At 46.8% G+C, this 14,348-nt stretch overlaps 1 long non-coding RNA gene across 1 annotated transcript; it reads right to left on the bottom strand.

Annotated features, from left to right (window-relative positions):
* Window positions 1–1,376: 1,376 nt before the first annotated feature.
* Window positions 1,377–13,108, bottom strand: LOC144165025 (uncharacterized). Its single transcript, XR_013321315.1, has 2 exons — window positions 12,787–13,108; window positions 1,377–1,672 (listed from the first exon to the last, which is right to left on the bottom strand). It is a non-coding gene; the product is annotated as an uncharacterized LOC144165025 (long non-coding RNA).
* Between the last annotated feature and the right edge of the window lie 1,240 nt (window positions 13,109–14,348).

Raw genomic sequence — 14,348 nt, 5'->3', positions numbered from 1 at the left:
ACACGATCCTGGCCGGGGAGGGAGAGGGTGGTACTCGGCAAAGAAGACTACGCCTTAAAAAGCAAAGACATACCCATGAACGCCTCGCGCTTCAGAGATTCGCAGGGACACTTCGCTTTGACACAAGGCGTTTTTTTCAGGATGCAGAGCAAGAATGCACGGGACCGTAACACTAAACAGCTTCGACGTAAATGAACTGAGCAGTGAGCGCACGTCACCTCGCCCAATCTTGTTTGTTTCGCCCCAGGGCCCCAGCACACCATCGAGTTTGGACCACCTCTGTCATGAACACGCACACGGAGCCTACATCAAGAGTTTGGTATCCAATATATACGTACAATTGCTTGCAACCAGCGCTAATCCTGATGGCCAGTAGGTAGTGCTGTAATAAATCTGCAACGAAAATTGTTTCCGACCTCACAGGAGTTACGGTGTCATGTCGTACCGAATGCAAGATAATAAAGGCATGTTTAGGGGCTCGTTGGTACAGTCTTGAATTCGATAATAACGTGCGCTGCATATTTGGACGGGGAACACGGACAGTGAAAAAGACAAACCATATGATGGTGCGCACCATCGTATGGTTTGTCGTTTTCACTGTCCGTGTTCCCCTTCCAAAAATGCAGCGCACGTTATTATCGAATGCAAGAGTTTGAGCTCACGAATTTGCACCCGTAATATTTTCACCACGCGTGAATTTGAAAACACTGAATCCTAATGAAATCAGAGTCCATCTGAGCCCCAGTACATTCCTAGCACGAGAGAGTTGTCAATACATTTGAGTTCTGAATTCATCTTGAGTTTTCAGTCATTTTGAGTTATGAGTCCATTTTGAGTTTCAGTACATTTTGAGTTTGAGTACATTTTGAGTTCTCAGTCCACTTTGAGGTTGAGTACATTTTGAGTTTGAGTACATTTTGAGTTTTGACTCCGAGTGAGTTCTGAGTTTTGCGCTCAATGTGAGTTTGAGTTTGAGTGAGTGCAGATGTGCTACTCAGCATTGAGTGTGAGTTTAAGTGAGTGGTGATTCGAAAAAAAAAATTGTGAGTGAGTTTGAGTGAGCCGCGCCAACTTTGCCGAGGTGTGACCAGCAGAAGATGAAACCAAACCCTCAAAAATTCGTAGATAATACAAAAAAAAACATTTTTAGGTGCTAATACGCCCATATAGACACGAACTTCAAAACCGGCCCTTACATGCACATAAACGTTATGTTTGAATGATTTCATACGCTTTGTTTATGCTTATATGTTACAGACGCCAAGAAAATGCATTTTGCCAAAAGTTCCGGTCCCTAAGCTGATTCGTGTGTCATAAGTTAAGCGAGTATATTTTATTCGAGGAGTCAGAGATGCATGGTCATTTTTATAATAATTTATTGATAACTGCCCGCATTCCAACTACATATTCGTGCCGCCTTCACGCACGGCCCCGCCACACCTTCGGATCATGTTCCCTGCGGGGACAAATGGTAGGTTGGAGAGACGCGGCTCTCACGGCACCACAGGGACTGTCCCTGGGGCGGTGTAGCCGGGAATGGGCACGCCAATGAGTCCCAGGAAGTTTCCCCCGGCATTCACTGCCGTGAAAAAAGCGTTGGTCGCGAAGTCGCTGAACAGCTCGAAAATGCTCGCACGCCCCTCGACGTCCGGTTTTGGCAGGGCCGCTATTCCTATTAGTGGACGAGAAAAAAAAAACGGCACATGTCAGTGTAATTGCTTGAAAAGGGGCATAGAGGGAATTTTTAAGAGTTGTGCTAAGTCTGCATGTTGCACTTCAACCAACGTAAAGCGATACTTGAGGGTTTAGCAGAAGTAGAGAGCAATATTTTGTCTTCGTGCGCTGCAAAATAAAAAGTTCGACCAATCACTACCCCGGGGTAATTACTGTAATGAAGTCAAAAAGTTTGCGAAGTGCATGTATGTTGTGTACTCTCCAAGAATTGTTATTTTTTCAATTTTAGGTTTAAAGCACACTCCTTTTTTTCTGCGGTCATGCTGTACAGCAAAGAAATGCTAGCAACCACCACGTTTGCAATTTTGTCGTACAGGCTTGGTCGTCATAACTGAAGACGCCCAATCCTATGAGCACAGAGTATTATTGCGAGGGAATCAAACTTTCGAACGCGCTGTTTTTGTAGCCAGAGCTACAATGGCCGTATTCTCGCTGTTTCCCTGTGGCCGGTGGCTGCACCACGAGCTGAGTGGTTGCCTAGCAACCGCCAAAGCTGCCAGCGCCCCTCGCCGCACCATCTGGCATGGCGTCAGAGGAGGAGCCGGTGAAACCCTGTTGCAGCAACACAGGACGAGCCGGCGTTGCATCGTATATAGAGAAGGGGCGGCTCGGTGGGATTCGTCGTCAGATATGAAAAGTGAGTCGGAGGGACTGAAAGAAGCCAGGCTTCGTCATCGGAACTAAACCAATAGGCGGCAACGAGCCGAGGAGACGGAGGAAGAACAAGCCGCACGCCTCGAGACGCGTCGTAAGTACGAAGCGGCCAGATTCAGATGACGATGGTTCTTCGTCTATTTCGGATCTCGTGCCAGGGCCGCGGATCAACGATGGAATGAAACCAGGAGGAGGCAACGAGCGGCAAGGGGAACGTGCTCGGCGTATCCAACAGAGACGGAAGAGTGATGTACTAGTTCGGAGAGCGGCGTGCCTGGCCGCCCATACAATGCAGTTGGAGGAGGTGAAGGCACTCCGTGGGACGGACTATGTGGTTCGGCTGGCTGAAAGTGCAACTGCGACGCGTATGTTCTACACCTCTCGTTGCGAATACCCAGGCATAACTGAGTTAAGCCGCAGACGTTTTTTTGTTGTTGAAACAGGTGTTTAAATTGGTCTTCAAAACACAAAAATATGTCGCGTAGAAATACACGGAAGAGCTTCTTGAAGGCGTCCTTGTCCGTAAGTTGCACTGGTTTATGTGCACGGAAAATTCTTAATGTGCGAAAGCACGTGCAGCCACCCGTCCCGTACGCTCTTCCGGTCTTCGATTTGTGACAGCACAAATCGCGATTTATCAAATAAGGGCGGTAAATCTTTCCTAAGCGTTTTTCTGAAACGTATACGGTTAGATAGGTACACGTACACGAACCGGTACACCGTTGCACAGGTACACGGGCCAGGTAAAACAGGCACACGTGAAGTTGTGCTGAGAACAAGATCTTAAAAAGGCGCTAACTATAGCGTGTAAATATCATTAAGCAACTCCTCTCACTGCAACTGACCGGCAAATTGGCGTCAGTTGTGATTTAGGTCAATGGAAGTATAGTGAGAGGACCTTGCCGCGGAACAGAGGTGGCCAATTCTTCGTGGCGCCATTTCTTCGTGGCGCCAATTCTCCGTGGCGGTTTCCATGGTAAATACCACACTTTTCATTTACCGAAATTACGAAATGGGAAATTGCGTTTACCCCATGGCTGTTTCGCATACTACTCAGGGTTCCCCTACGGGAAGATGGTGTGATTTTATTGGAGGGGGGGGGGTGTTAGAGTGGAGAGTCATTGAAGAGAGAGAGAGAGAGAGACGTTTTACGTGGTATGAATTTGTCTTTATTTAAGCATTATCATCATCATGTTCAACGTAGGTGACGTCGAGCTGTGGTTGGCGTTCCGCTTTAGTTATGACCGCCTTATGGTCTGTGAAATGTAAAGTCAAGGGCTGTTCTAGTGGATGAACCCTAAAGTTGCTGAAAATGAGGTCGATGCACGTTCCCCGGATGATTGTGGGCTGCTTGTAATCATGGCCCGCCGAGATTCACCGACGCACGTCGCTGCCGACGACGACGAAACGTCGAAGGCGCGTGAAGCGGGCGTGTCTCGTGCCGGCCCAGGAAGACACCGGCAACACTGTCGCTCCAGCAGGGGTGTTTCCAAACGCTTCGCTGCACAGAGCACCCACGTGACATGTGTGATGTCAGTGCGCGCGCTATACTTTTGAGCGCCTGCTTAAGGCAGCCCAGAGAGAGAGAGAGAAAGACTTTATTTATGGCCAGCAGGGAGTGGGAGGTCGGGATGCGCAGAGCCTCCACATCCCACCCACGTTCACGACGTCTTCGGGACTAGGCCCCGCCGGCGTCGGCGTGAGCGCCCACTGATCGGACTGTGTGGCCTCGATGTAATGTCCTGAGTACCGGCGCTGGCGGCTTGGGTTCTTAGCCCCTGCAGGTCTATGTCTCAGTTTTTTTTTGTATTCCTTGCCTGTTTTTTAAATGCAGAGCATTTCAGTAACTCACGATGTCACCCGCGTTGACGTCCGTAGTCCGCACCGCACCCCTCTCTACTATATAAAAAAAACACTATCCGGCGCCCGGTTTCGATCCCTCGACCCTGCGGGCGGAACGCAATGTACATGGTGCTCTACCCACTGCGCCACAAAGCCGACACAGAATGGGACGCTACGAACGCGCCTTATATCGTTGACTCATTCAAATTACTGCTGACGAGCGCTCTCTCGTCAGCAGTTGCCACAAGTGCAACAACATTAACGTAACGCAAACTACTTAACGTCGTGCGTCCCCGGAAATGCTCTGCATTTGATCGTGCCCCTCGCGAGGGGGATGTTTCACTGCGTCTTCTCTCGGTCGCGGTACCTGTGGCGCCATCTGGCGGAGGCGCGGCACAACTCGTAGCACTTTCTTTGAAAAAGCGCCTCGAAAGCGCGGCAAATATGAAATATGGATGACGCGCTTTCGAGGCAATCCGCGGACGCAGCTGCTTTCTGTACAGACTCGGCGGCGAGCGTCCCGGGATTATGGTGCCGACCGAACCCCATTTCTCCTTTTTTTCTAAAGTATTTTTTTTTTCGAAACACAAATGTACGCGTTGTTTTTGTTAATACTAGGGATTTTGTATGTTTTAAGTCGCTTTAGGTTTGAGGCGCAGCCAATGACATTTATTAACCGTTCTGCATTGCGATAACAGGCGTATCACGTGGGTGCTCTGGGTAGCGAAGTGTTTGGAAATACGCCTCCAGGAGCCATTAAAGGGTAAGACACCACCGGTCGTTCAGCAATCCGAGCATGCGCGGTGGTTGTGTGGACGGCGCAACAACGACAAGGGAGGGTCATAGCCCCGACCATGAGATGCTTCGCATCTAAAAAACGCTTCCCGTGGCCGGAACCGAATTTGGGTCCCCCGCGTTATGAAGCCGGCGTCCATCCAATTACTCCATGTCAACACGGTCAAACCGGTCTGGAAAATTCAGACGACGACCAATGAAACCGCCATGAGAAGAACGGCGTTCTGTGCGCACCGTAAGGTTGTTAGCCACAAGACGTTAGGCTTAACTTCCCATTTTGAGGTTTAGGACTGTATGCTTGACGGCACATCTTGGGGTTTAACTCCTAATACCGGCACGCACTAAAAAAATTTCCACTGAAAGCCAAGCAGTAGGTACCTTTTCGCGCCGTACACCGTAAACCCAAACATAAGGCGAGAGTAGTGCGTGGCTCCAGAGTAGCACATACCCGCAATGTGGTATTGGTCAACCAAAGAATTCATCACGTGAAAGCTTCGCGTTCAACCATCGTCGTCGTTGGACGGAGGGGTGCATGTCGTTTTGTTTACAGACTCATTTGCTGATGTCATTTTTCTTTTTCCACAAAACGAACACCGAGGCGGCCGCCATGTCAGGAGGACGCTCGTGACGTCACAGTTCTCGTCCACCACTGCCGGTGCAGACGCGCGCGCGCCCGGACCGCCTGTGATCGTAAACATCTCCACACGCCCCACCGGCATGGCGTAATTTCCAAAACCCGTGACGTGATGCACACACCGGAGCATCGCGCTCTAACCGCAGCCGGCGCGTGGGCATGTCACGGGGGCTCCCATGTGAGCAGTTTGAAGCCAGGAGGAGCAGCTGGCATCATGCGAAAGGATATCCGTGCTAAGCTTTCTTGTGCCCGTAAACCCCGTTTAAAATATGGTATACTGAACGGTTGCTATTGAAACTTACTGGTTGATATCTCCATATACAAAGGAAGCCGTTTACATAGTTATCTAAGCTTTGAAATTTCGTCTCGGTACTCCTTCAAGCTCTCGGAAACTTCTTTCCAATGAAAAAAAAAGGTATATCCGCCTGTCGTTCATAAAAGTTGAATATTTTAGGCATATGCGGATTATGGGAATGCTGCTAGAAGGAGCAACGGCTGTACGCATTCACACAGTTCAGAATGTGGCTAGAAGATCTGCGTAGTAGGTAGGGTTGTAGTGACCGATCAGGCAATAGGATCTCCGGAAAACGCACCTGGCGGGACATCTACTGCGCGTCCAAGTGAAGGTAATGAACTCTCCAGTTGACCTGGTTCATATTCATTGACAGATTACAAGGCTTGAAGGTATCATCCACGCAACTTTGAAAGTGAGGATGCTGCAGTGCATAAGCAAGGAAACATGCTGAGCTTGAGACAGCAAAGCACATACATAGCTTCTCACTCCCAACATACCCATTGCAGACGTATTTAAACGGCCGGTCAGCTCATGATTGTTGTTCCGACGTTCAAGCACAATCCCGTGCTGCCGGAAGACTTCATATGGGGACATCGAAGGGACTAGGATAATTTTTCCAACTTAAGAGATTGAGGCCTTCTATCTATTCGCCATCTTATTGTTGCCGAGAATTCGGCCGTCAAGCAAAGTGGCGGCATCTCGTGCTGACGCCATCTGTTTGCAGTTCTGCAGTATGCGCTTATCACATCGTGGTCTGTTCTTGTCAAGGTACTTCATTTAGACTGTACTTTATAACTCATACTCCTGGGCAGTCAAGGCTGACTTCAAATTTCTTTCTTGATTTCGATTTTTTTAAATCTTACGCTTCCCTTTATAACTGAAACTCCTAAAGAGTCAGAGTTATTTTAAAGGGACGCTTAAGATTAAAAAAATCGAAATCAAGAAAGAAATTTGAAGTCAGCCTTGACTGCCCAGGTTTCAGGTTCTGTAATTAACACGAAGTTTAGATTTATTTAAAGTGGCCCTATGAGCAAATAAATCGTTGCGCAAGACGCCGCCCACGAAGCTGGCTGTTCACGAATGAAGACGAACGCAGCCATATTTCCCGTGTTCCGTTCTTTCTGTAGCAAGCGGACGTCTTTTTCAGCTATAACTTGCCAAATTTCGAGGCAATCTTTTTACAAGGAGGAAGTTTTTGCCACATTGTATGAGTCCACTTCGCCACTGACGTGTTTCTCTTTCGCATAGCCTTTTGGAATAGACTACCGAGGGGCAGAGGATGTAGCGAAATAAAATGTCGCTTTGCTGCGGGCGTCCCATGCTTTCGCCACGTGAAAGGAGCAAGCACCGATCGACGCAGACGCACGATTATTGCAGCAACAGCGGCATGCAGCTGTGCTCTCACGCGCGTACCTGCACCCGATTCTCTCCGTCCTTGAGCGACCACGCCTGCCAGGGGGAGGAAATGAAACAGCACGGGCTGCAATCGCCGTCACCTGAGGATAGTATCCGATCAAGCATGGCCGATCCCGCTGCGTACGCAGCTGGTATGGCACTTCTGGGTTTCGCCTGCCGGTGCATCATGATTTGTGCGCAGTGTCATAAAGGTGGACGCCGTAAGAGTTTCAGCACTGGATTGCGACTGAAGAGCAAAAGAACTGGTGATGGACTGGGGCACATCGGGAGCTACTAATGGTTCAACCAATTCTCAGCAGTATTTGGCAAAGAGAATGTACAACTATGTTTAAACGGGCAATGGAGTTACCAATGAGGGTAACAGGGCGAAAACTGGATAAAAATTTCTCCCAACTCCCCTCGCGGGAACCCCTGTGTAGATGCGACGCATAGGGGGTTCCGTTGTTGTTTCCGTTAGGTTGATTCTCTCATCGCGTGAAACGTGCCGTGAACCCCCGGCCGCGGCTATGACGCAACGTGGCGTGGCTATGACGCAACACAATCCACTTTAATCCAATCCAATCCAAATCTAATCCAATCCAATCCAAGCCAAGCCAAGCCAATCTAATCGAATCCAATCCAATGCCCGTCGCGAGAGAGTGTTCACTATCGGAGAGGAGAGGGGGTGAGCGGCGGAGAGCGCAGCTCGCGCGGCGAGGAGAATGGTTAAGGGGTGTGGACGGAGAACAACAACGCCGTATGGAGGGACAAGGCGAGTGAATGAGATGCAGTCGCATATAAAACACAAAAAGGGGTGACACAAACAAGCCCTGTTTGTGTCTATCCCGTTTTGTGTTTTCGTCCAGTTTTCGCGTCCAGGATCACAAGACAGCTTGGGCTACAGACGCCCAATTTGCGAAGCCGTATGCCGCCGGTTCTATCGCGTGCTGACGTATTACAGATTGGGAGAAACGTCAAAGCTTGCGGACAAAATCATCCTGGCCCGCCATTCATCCCTCAGGAAGACGATAATATAGGTGTATGTGAACATGATTACCACTACCACGGTGAAACGCGACGGCGGAACATGTAAATAAACCATTTCAAACCTAATCGAATTCGTGGTGGTGTGTCCTTCAGTGCTTACATAGAAACAATGCCTCCAGCTCCGCTATGGTTCAAGCCTTGTGCGACTTAGTGGTAGCTTCGACAATTTTTTTATTAGGGCAGCCTTGAACTACAACAGCATGTACTGAACGCAGTAATTAAACTAGTAATTAGCGGGTTTACGTTAATACGGACCTCTTGCCCGAGGAAGCGCACGACCTACGTGCGAAAGCAAGTTTAGCGTGCGTGTTTCTTAGCTTTTCCCGAGTAATTTTTTTAACATAAGAACGCCCCTTGCGTGTAGCTGCTTGAACTACTAAAGACAGGTTCTATTTATTTTTTACAAGTACCTTCACCGTCCATTGAGCATTGTTGTAGGGGGTTTACAGCATAAAACAAAATACAAATAGCAAAATAAAACCAAACCAAAATCATACATAAGATTCCACAAGAGTGGAACGGCTTTGTATCGGCTGTGTAACCAAAGGACCAGAGCATTTAAACCACAGCATTGTAACAAAAGTACAAAACAAAGGAGTGCAACGAAAGCTGTAATTACACATATCCAAAATAAACAAGCAAAAGAAGTACAAACAAACGTTAAATATATGGGTTATTCCATCGACTCAAAATGCTGTTTCAGTGACTACCCGACGCGGTAGCACAGTAGCTAAGGCATTGTGCTGCTATGCACGAGGACACGGGTTAGATTCCTGGCCGCGGCGGCCGCTTTTCTGATGGAGGCGAAAAGCAAAAACGCCCGTGTGTACGAGATTTCGGCGCACGTTAAAGATCCGCAGGTGGTCAAAATTAATCCGGAGCCCTCCACTACGGCGCGCCTCATCGCCTGCGTTGTGCCGGCGCGGTAAACCTTACAAAAGAACGAATGAATCAATCAATGGCTGGTAGGAAATGAGCATCGGAAAATATTAGTGTTTGTAGCACGACTCATTGGCTAATGCAATTTGTACAAAAAGAGTATTACAGACATCCAATTAACAGGTATGTTCTCTAAATTTATGTACGTAATCTTCTCCCTCGGACATATAACTAGAAGTCCGTAAATACCGTTCTCTATTTATTCCAGTCTTACCATGGTATATATTATAAAGTTTAGGCCTTTGAACTTTCTGTCGTCCAGAAAGGGGTTTACATCCCAAGGCCTGTACAATTTCAGAACTGCTTATTCTAAAATCGTAATTACCTGTTACAAACATGGCAGCCCTTTTTTGCACTTTCCAACTTTTCTTTCAGAACGTTAGTGAAAGTGTCTAAAGAAACACAATCATACTCTAGGATCGGGCGCACATTTGTAATATACAGAGTTTCCTTGAGTGGTGGCGAAGCGTCGTTAAAATGTCTTTGGAAAAAAAAAATAAATCAAGCGTGAAGTCTTGGCTCTGATTAAGTCTACGTGAATGGTCCAATCTAGTGTTGCCGTTGATGTTACGCCAAGATACTTAACTTGATCTACCTTTTGTACTGCGCAGGAATTTCAGTAATACGACCTGGATACTACCTTTTTTGTTAGTAAATTGCGCATGAAAACATCTAGTTAGGTTTAAACTCATTTGCCACCTAGCACACCAAGACGCAATCTTATCGAGGTCAGACTGCAGTACTGTGGTGTTATCAACACACTTGACTGGGCAATACAAAACACAATCATCAGCATTAAGCCTCACTGTAGATTTCAAACCCAGTGAAAAATCAGTGATAAACATAAAAAAAGAAGCGGATCCAGAACAGACCCCTGTGGCACCCCGGACAGCACTTCAGCTGGTGATGAAGAAACCCCATTTGTCACAACACATTGTTTACGGCTGCTTAGATAACCCTTAATTCAGTCTATGAGGGTTTTAGGAATACCAAGAAACGACAACTTATGCAGCAAAAGACTATGGGGGACGACTTCAAAATCTTTTTAAAGTTCGAAAATACAACTGTAACAAGGTTTTCGTTCGCGCTGACCACCATGAACAAAAATACAACGTTTATTTGAATGCCTTGGTCGAAAGATAAAGCGATGTCATGTACGAATTCGGTTAGCTGTGCAACACAATTGAGAAAGACCTGCGTGAAAGCTATGTTGAGACGTTATCTGTTGAATTATTATGTTGAAGGTGTTTTATAAGGCAAGAACAAATTATGTGTTCTAGTGTCTTGCAACAAAGGGGGTTTAGTGATACCGGTCTATAGTTAAATACTTTATCATTGTCACCGGATTTGTGCGAAGGCGTTATATTGGCTAGCCTCCACTCTCGTGGCAGTTTTCCACGCCTTATCGATACATCATACAATAAGACTAGAAATGGAGCGATGTGATCAGCACAACGTTCCAGGATGTACTTTGAAATACCGTCGAGACCACGCGCAGAGTGGGAATTCAGTTTATTACAAAATCTTTCTTATACCTGATTCAGTTATTATAATGTCATTAAATGCTGGTAGTGAACTGAGTGTCGTAACCGGAGATATCGGGCTTGGCGGAGAAAAAAACTGCTTGAAAATACGCATTGAAGCATTCTGCTCTACTCATATCATCCTTAAGAAATTCGTCATTATGCATGATAAACGGAATTCCACTGATGTCCTTTTTGTCACTTTTAATTTAACGCCATACTTCTTTTAGATTTGTTTTGATTGTACTATTAAGGGACGATAAACGCCCACGCTTCGTCAGCTTCATCTGCTCCTTCAGGCTAGAGGTCAATCCTTTACCCTTTCTAAATAATCCAGCACTTCGCGTTCTACCATAATCTTTGTACACCCTAGCCTTCCGTTTAATTGACGCTCGTATATCCTTAATAATCCAAGGTTTATCACCACGACGATTGGCAGTTACAATTTTTGATCGGACTTGAATGTTTTCCAAAGATAACTGTTTTTCATTAAACAAAGCCCACAACCTTTCGATGACATTGTACTGACAGTATTGGATAAATGACGGGAGGTATGTATCAAGTTCGGAATCGATGGCATCAAACCTGCATCTATCGTATGCGAAAACCTTTCGCGAGCGAGGCCTCCTCATTTCTATCTTTTTCCACTCTATGGTGGCCGCAACGACATGGTGATTACTTATGCCTGTAGTTGAGATAACCGACCTAAATAAATTATTACGATTCATAACATGCAGGCTCAGAACACTATTATTTGCGGACCTCAGTCGTATTGGAAAGTTGAGAAACTGAAAAATGTCATAAACTGTGTTAAGCTCGAAAACAGCAGAATGAAGTTCCGACCGACTATTTTCAACGGGACGAAGATTGCACCATGCAACATTAGGCAGGTCAAAATCACCAGCCAGCACAATTAGTTCGAAGGAAAGGGCCGAAAGCGTTTTGTATAAACTAAGCAAAGGTAACACACTAGACCTACCAGGAGGCCGATAAAAAGACCCCAAAACTAAACCGTTCCCTTGCGACTTCTACACCATACAGATTCGGAGTTGCTATCTGCGCTCTGTATTGGTACGGTTGCTATGCTGTTTTGAGCCAGAATGGGCACCCCCCACAGTGCGTTTACGGTCCTTGCGGTAAGCTGTGTAGCCCGTTGAAAAAACTCCAATATCTGGAATATGTTCATCTAGCCAAGATTCAGTTTCAAAAACAACGTCGGGTTGCGAAATTCGAATTAGGGTATCAAACTCGTAAGCCTTATTCTTAAAACTTCGGCAATTGACAACAATAACTGATTGGGTCTCCGGAAGTTTCTTTTTGCGCGACGACGCTATAGCGCCCATGTACCGCTATTGAGCGCATTCTTTCACTTTGTCACTTGTGCTGTCGTACACGAACGATTTACTTCCGATTCAGCCTCCATTCTGCCACTGTTGTATTTGGTTGTGACCATCAGTTTGCTTCCCGTATTTCAGTAACTTTTTCTTTTGCTGGCGAGCTATTTTGGAATAATCTTCACCAATAGAGAAATCCGTTCCATTAGTTCTGAAGCACCAGATATGGCTCCTTGCTTGTCCTTGAAAAACGCAAATTTCACAATAACTAGCCGGGGTTTTTCGCCCCCGACCTTGCCGATTTGGTGGGCACGCTCGATTTCGGAGGCTGGCACTGTTACACCTAACTTTTCTGCACACAAATCAATCACTTTCTTTTCCGATCCGTCGCACATTTCCTTACCCCCCCCAGACAGACCAAAGAACAAAAGAATGTTTCTATGCGACCGGTTTTCTATATCATCCTGATTCAATAAAACATCACCCATGTCGTCAACACACTGGCTTCTTCCCAGCTTGATCATGCAGTAGGCAAATCTCCTGCCAACCCTTCGATTTCCTAGGTTCTAGTTGAGCCGCTGAAATATTACTTACCGGTCAGAACAAGCAGCGCCACGAGCACAGAAAGCAAGAAGCTCGCCATGTTGTCTCCTGAGAGGGCGCGGAATAGTCAATGCCTTGGCACTAGCCCGTCGCTCCGATAGTCATCCAACGTAAAGCGGCACAGCTCGCCTTCAGAGTGCAGCCATCTAGAACTGTTGCCACTTGGTTGTCTATTTGAGGCTGAGGGTTATTCTAGGCGTACCAGATCGAGGTATCACAGCCGGGTCAAGGTTGCTGGAGCCGTATATTGGCCTCCGGGAAAAGTGAGCGCACACATCTGTTCTCGGGCGCTTTGCGGCAGTAAAAAGACGTTTTTTTAACATCCTGTTCCCTCGCTTGCGATTAGTTTTCAGAAGAGGAAAGTATTTCACGGTAACAATAAAGAGCACCGAACGTGATGCGTAAGACGCGCCTTGCAGCCCGCCAGGTGAGCCGGAAACTGCTGGTGACACGAGGCGGCCTGTAGGCAGGTCAACAATTTGAACAAGCCTGATCACGTCGATGGTGGCAGAATTATTTGAGCTTGCACTCGATGTGCGGGAATATTACTGGCCATTGCATTGTGAGTCGCAATGGCAGTTTTTAAGGTGTGTGATGTGGAGCTCGAAGCAATATTTGTTGCAGAGTGCGCAAATGTATCTGAACACAATGTTTTCATGTTTTTCAAGGGGTTTTTAACTGAGGCTTCGCACACCTCTCATCCCATGTGCATCACATGTGCCACGAATGCACAAGAGCTGACGGTGACGCGGAGGAAGGGGTACAAAAGGGAGCTCATGAAAGAGTTTTGTTTGCCACCATTGGAGTGTAAAACTGGCAAGACGAGCCATAGCGCAATCCTGCAGTGCGCGAACCGTCAGAGACGGGCACAAAGAAGATACGGTGCCCCAAAACGGTTCAGTGTGCGTCCTTACGACCAGCATAGCCTTCTCGACGAAAATCGGAATCCAGGTTCGGATATCAACACAGTTGAATTGGTTCAATACACTCACCAAATGGTACAATTACGGGATGTGCTCCTACGTGGTTTGTTGTGAGCGTATAGATTTAACAAGCGCAGAAAATTTTCTTGGACGTTTTACATAATCAGGAAATGAGTGTAACTTGTGTTTATTGGGAAACCAATAAATGCACCATAAAGCGGAAATCCGGCGTCGGCGTTACCGAGAGATTGTTATAAAAATGGCCGACAGCACAGACAGAATAAACGCACCACATGGGCGAACATATATAGTCTCTGATTCAAATGCGGATCAAATTAAGTAATGGTCGAGCAGGCATCGCCACCTACACCAGGGACGACACTTGGCTCTAGCTGATGGTAGGCATAGTTGATGCATTTTGCCGTTCGATTTATCAATGGTATCGGAGACATCTACACAAGCCTACTGGTGTAATTTAGGCATGATAAATACACATGGATAAACGCACCTTTCCAGCGATAGCGTAAATGTAAGACGGACTACATCGACGGCACTAGCCTGTCGATCATAATATTTGAGGGAAAAATCACGCAAAGAGAAAAAGGATCATGACAAGAGTAATGAGAATAC

This window comes from Haemaphysalis longicornis, unplaced genomic scaffold (assembly GCF_048455015.1).
Source record: "Haemaphysalis longicornis isolate Haplotype H1 unplaced genomic scaffold, Haemaphysalis longicornis Haplotype H1 scaffold_14, whole genome shotgun sequence".
In the NCBI taxonomy this organism is placed as follows: Eukaryota; Metazoa; Arthropoda; class Arachnida; order Ixodida; family Ixodidae; genus Haemaphysalis; species Haemaphysalis longicornis.
The sequence above is the reverse complement of the archived record's forward strand: the minus strand, read 5'-3'. Positions and strand labels throughout refer to the sequence as shown.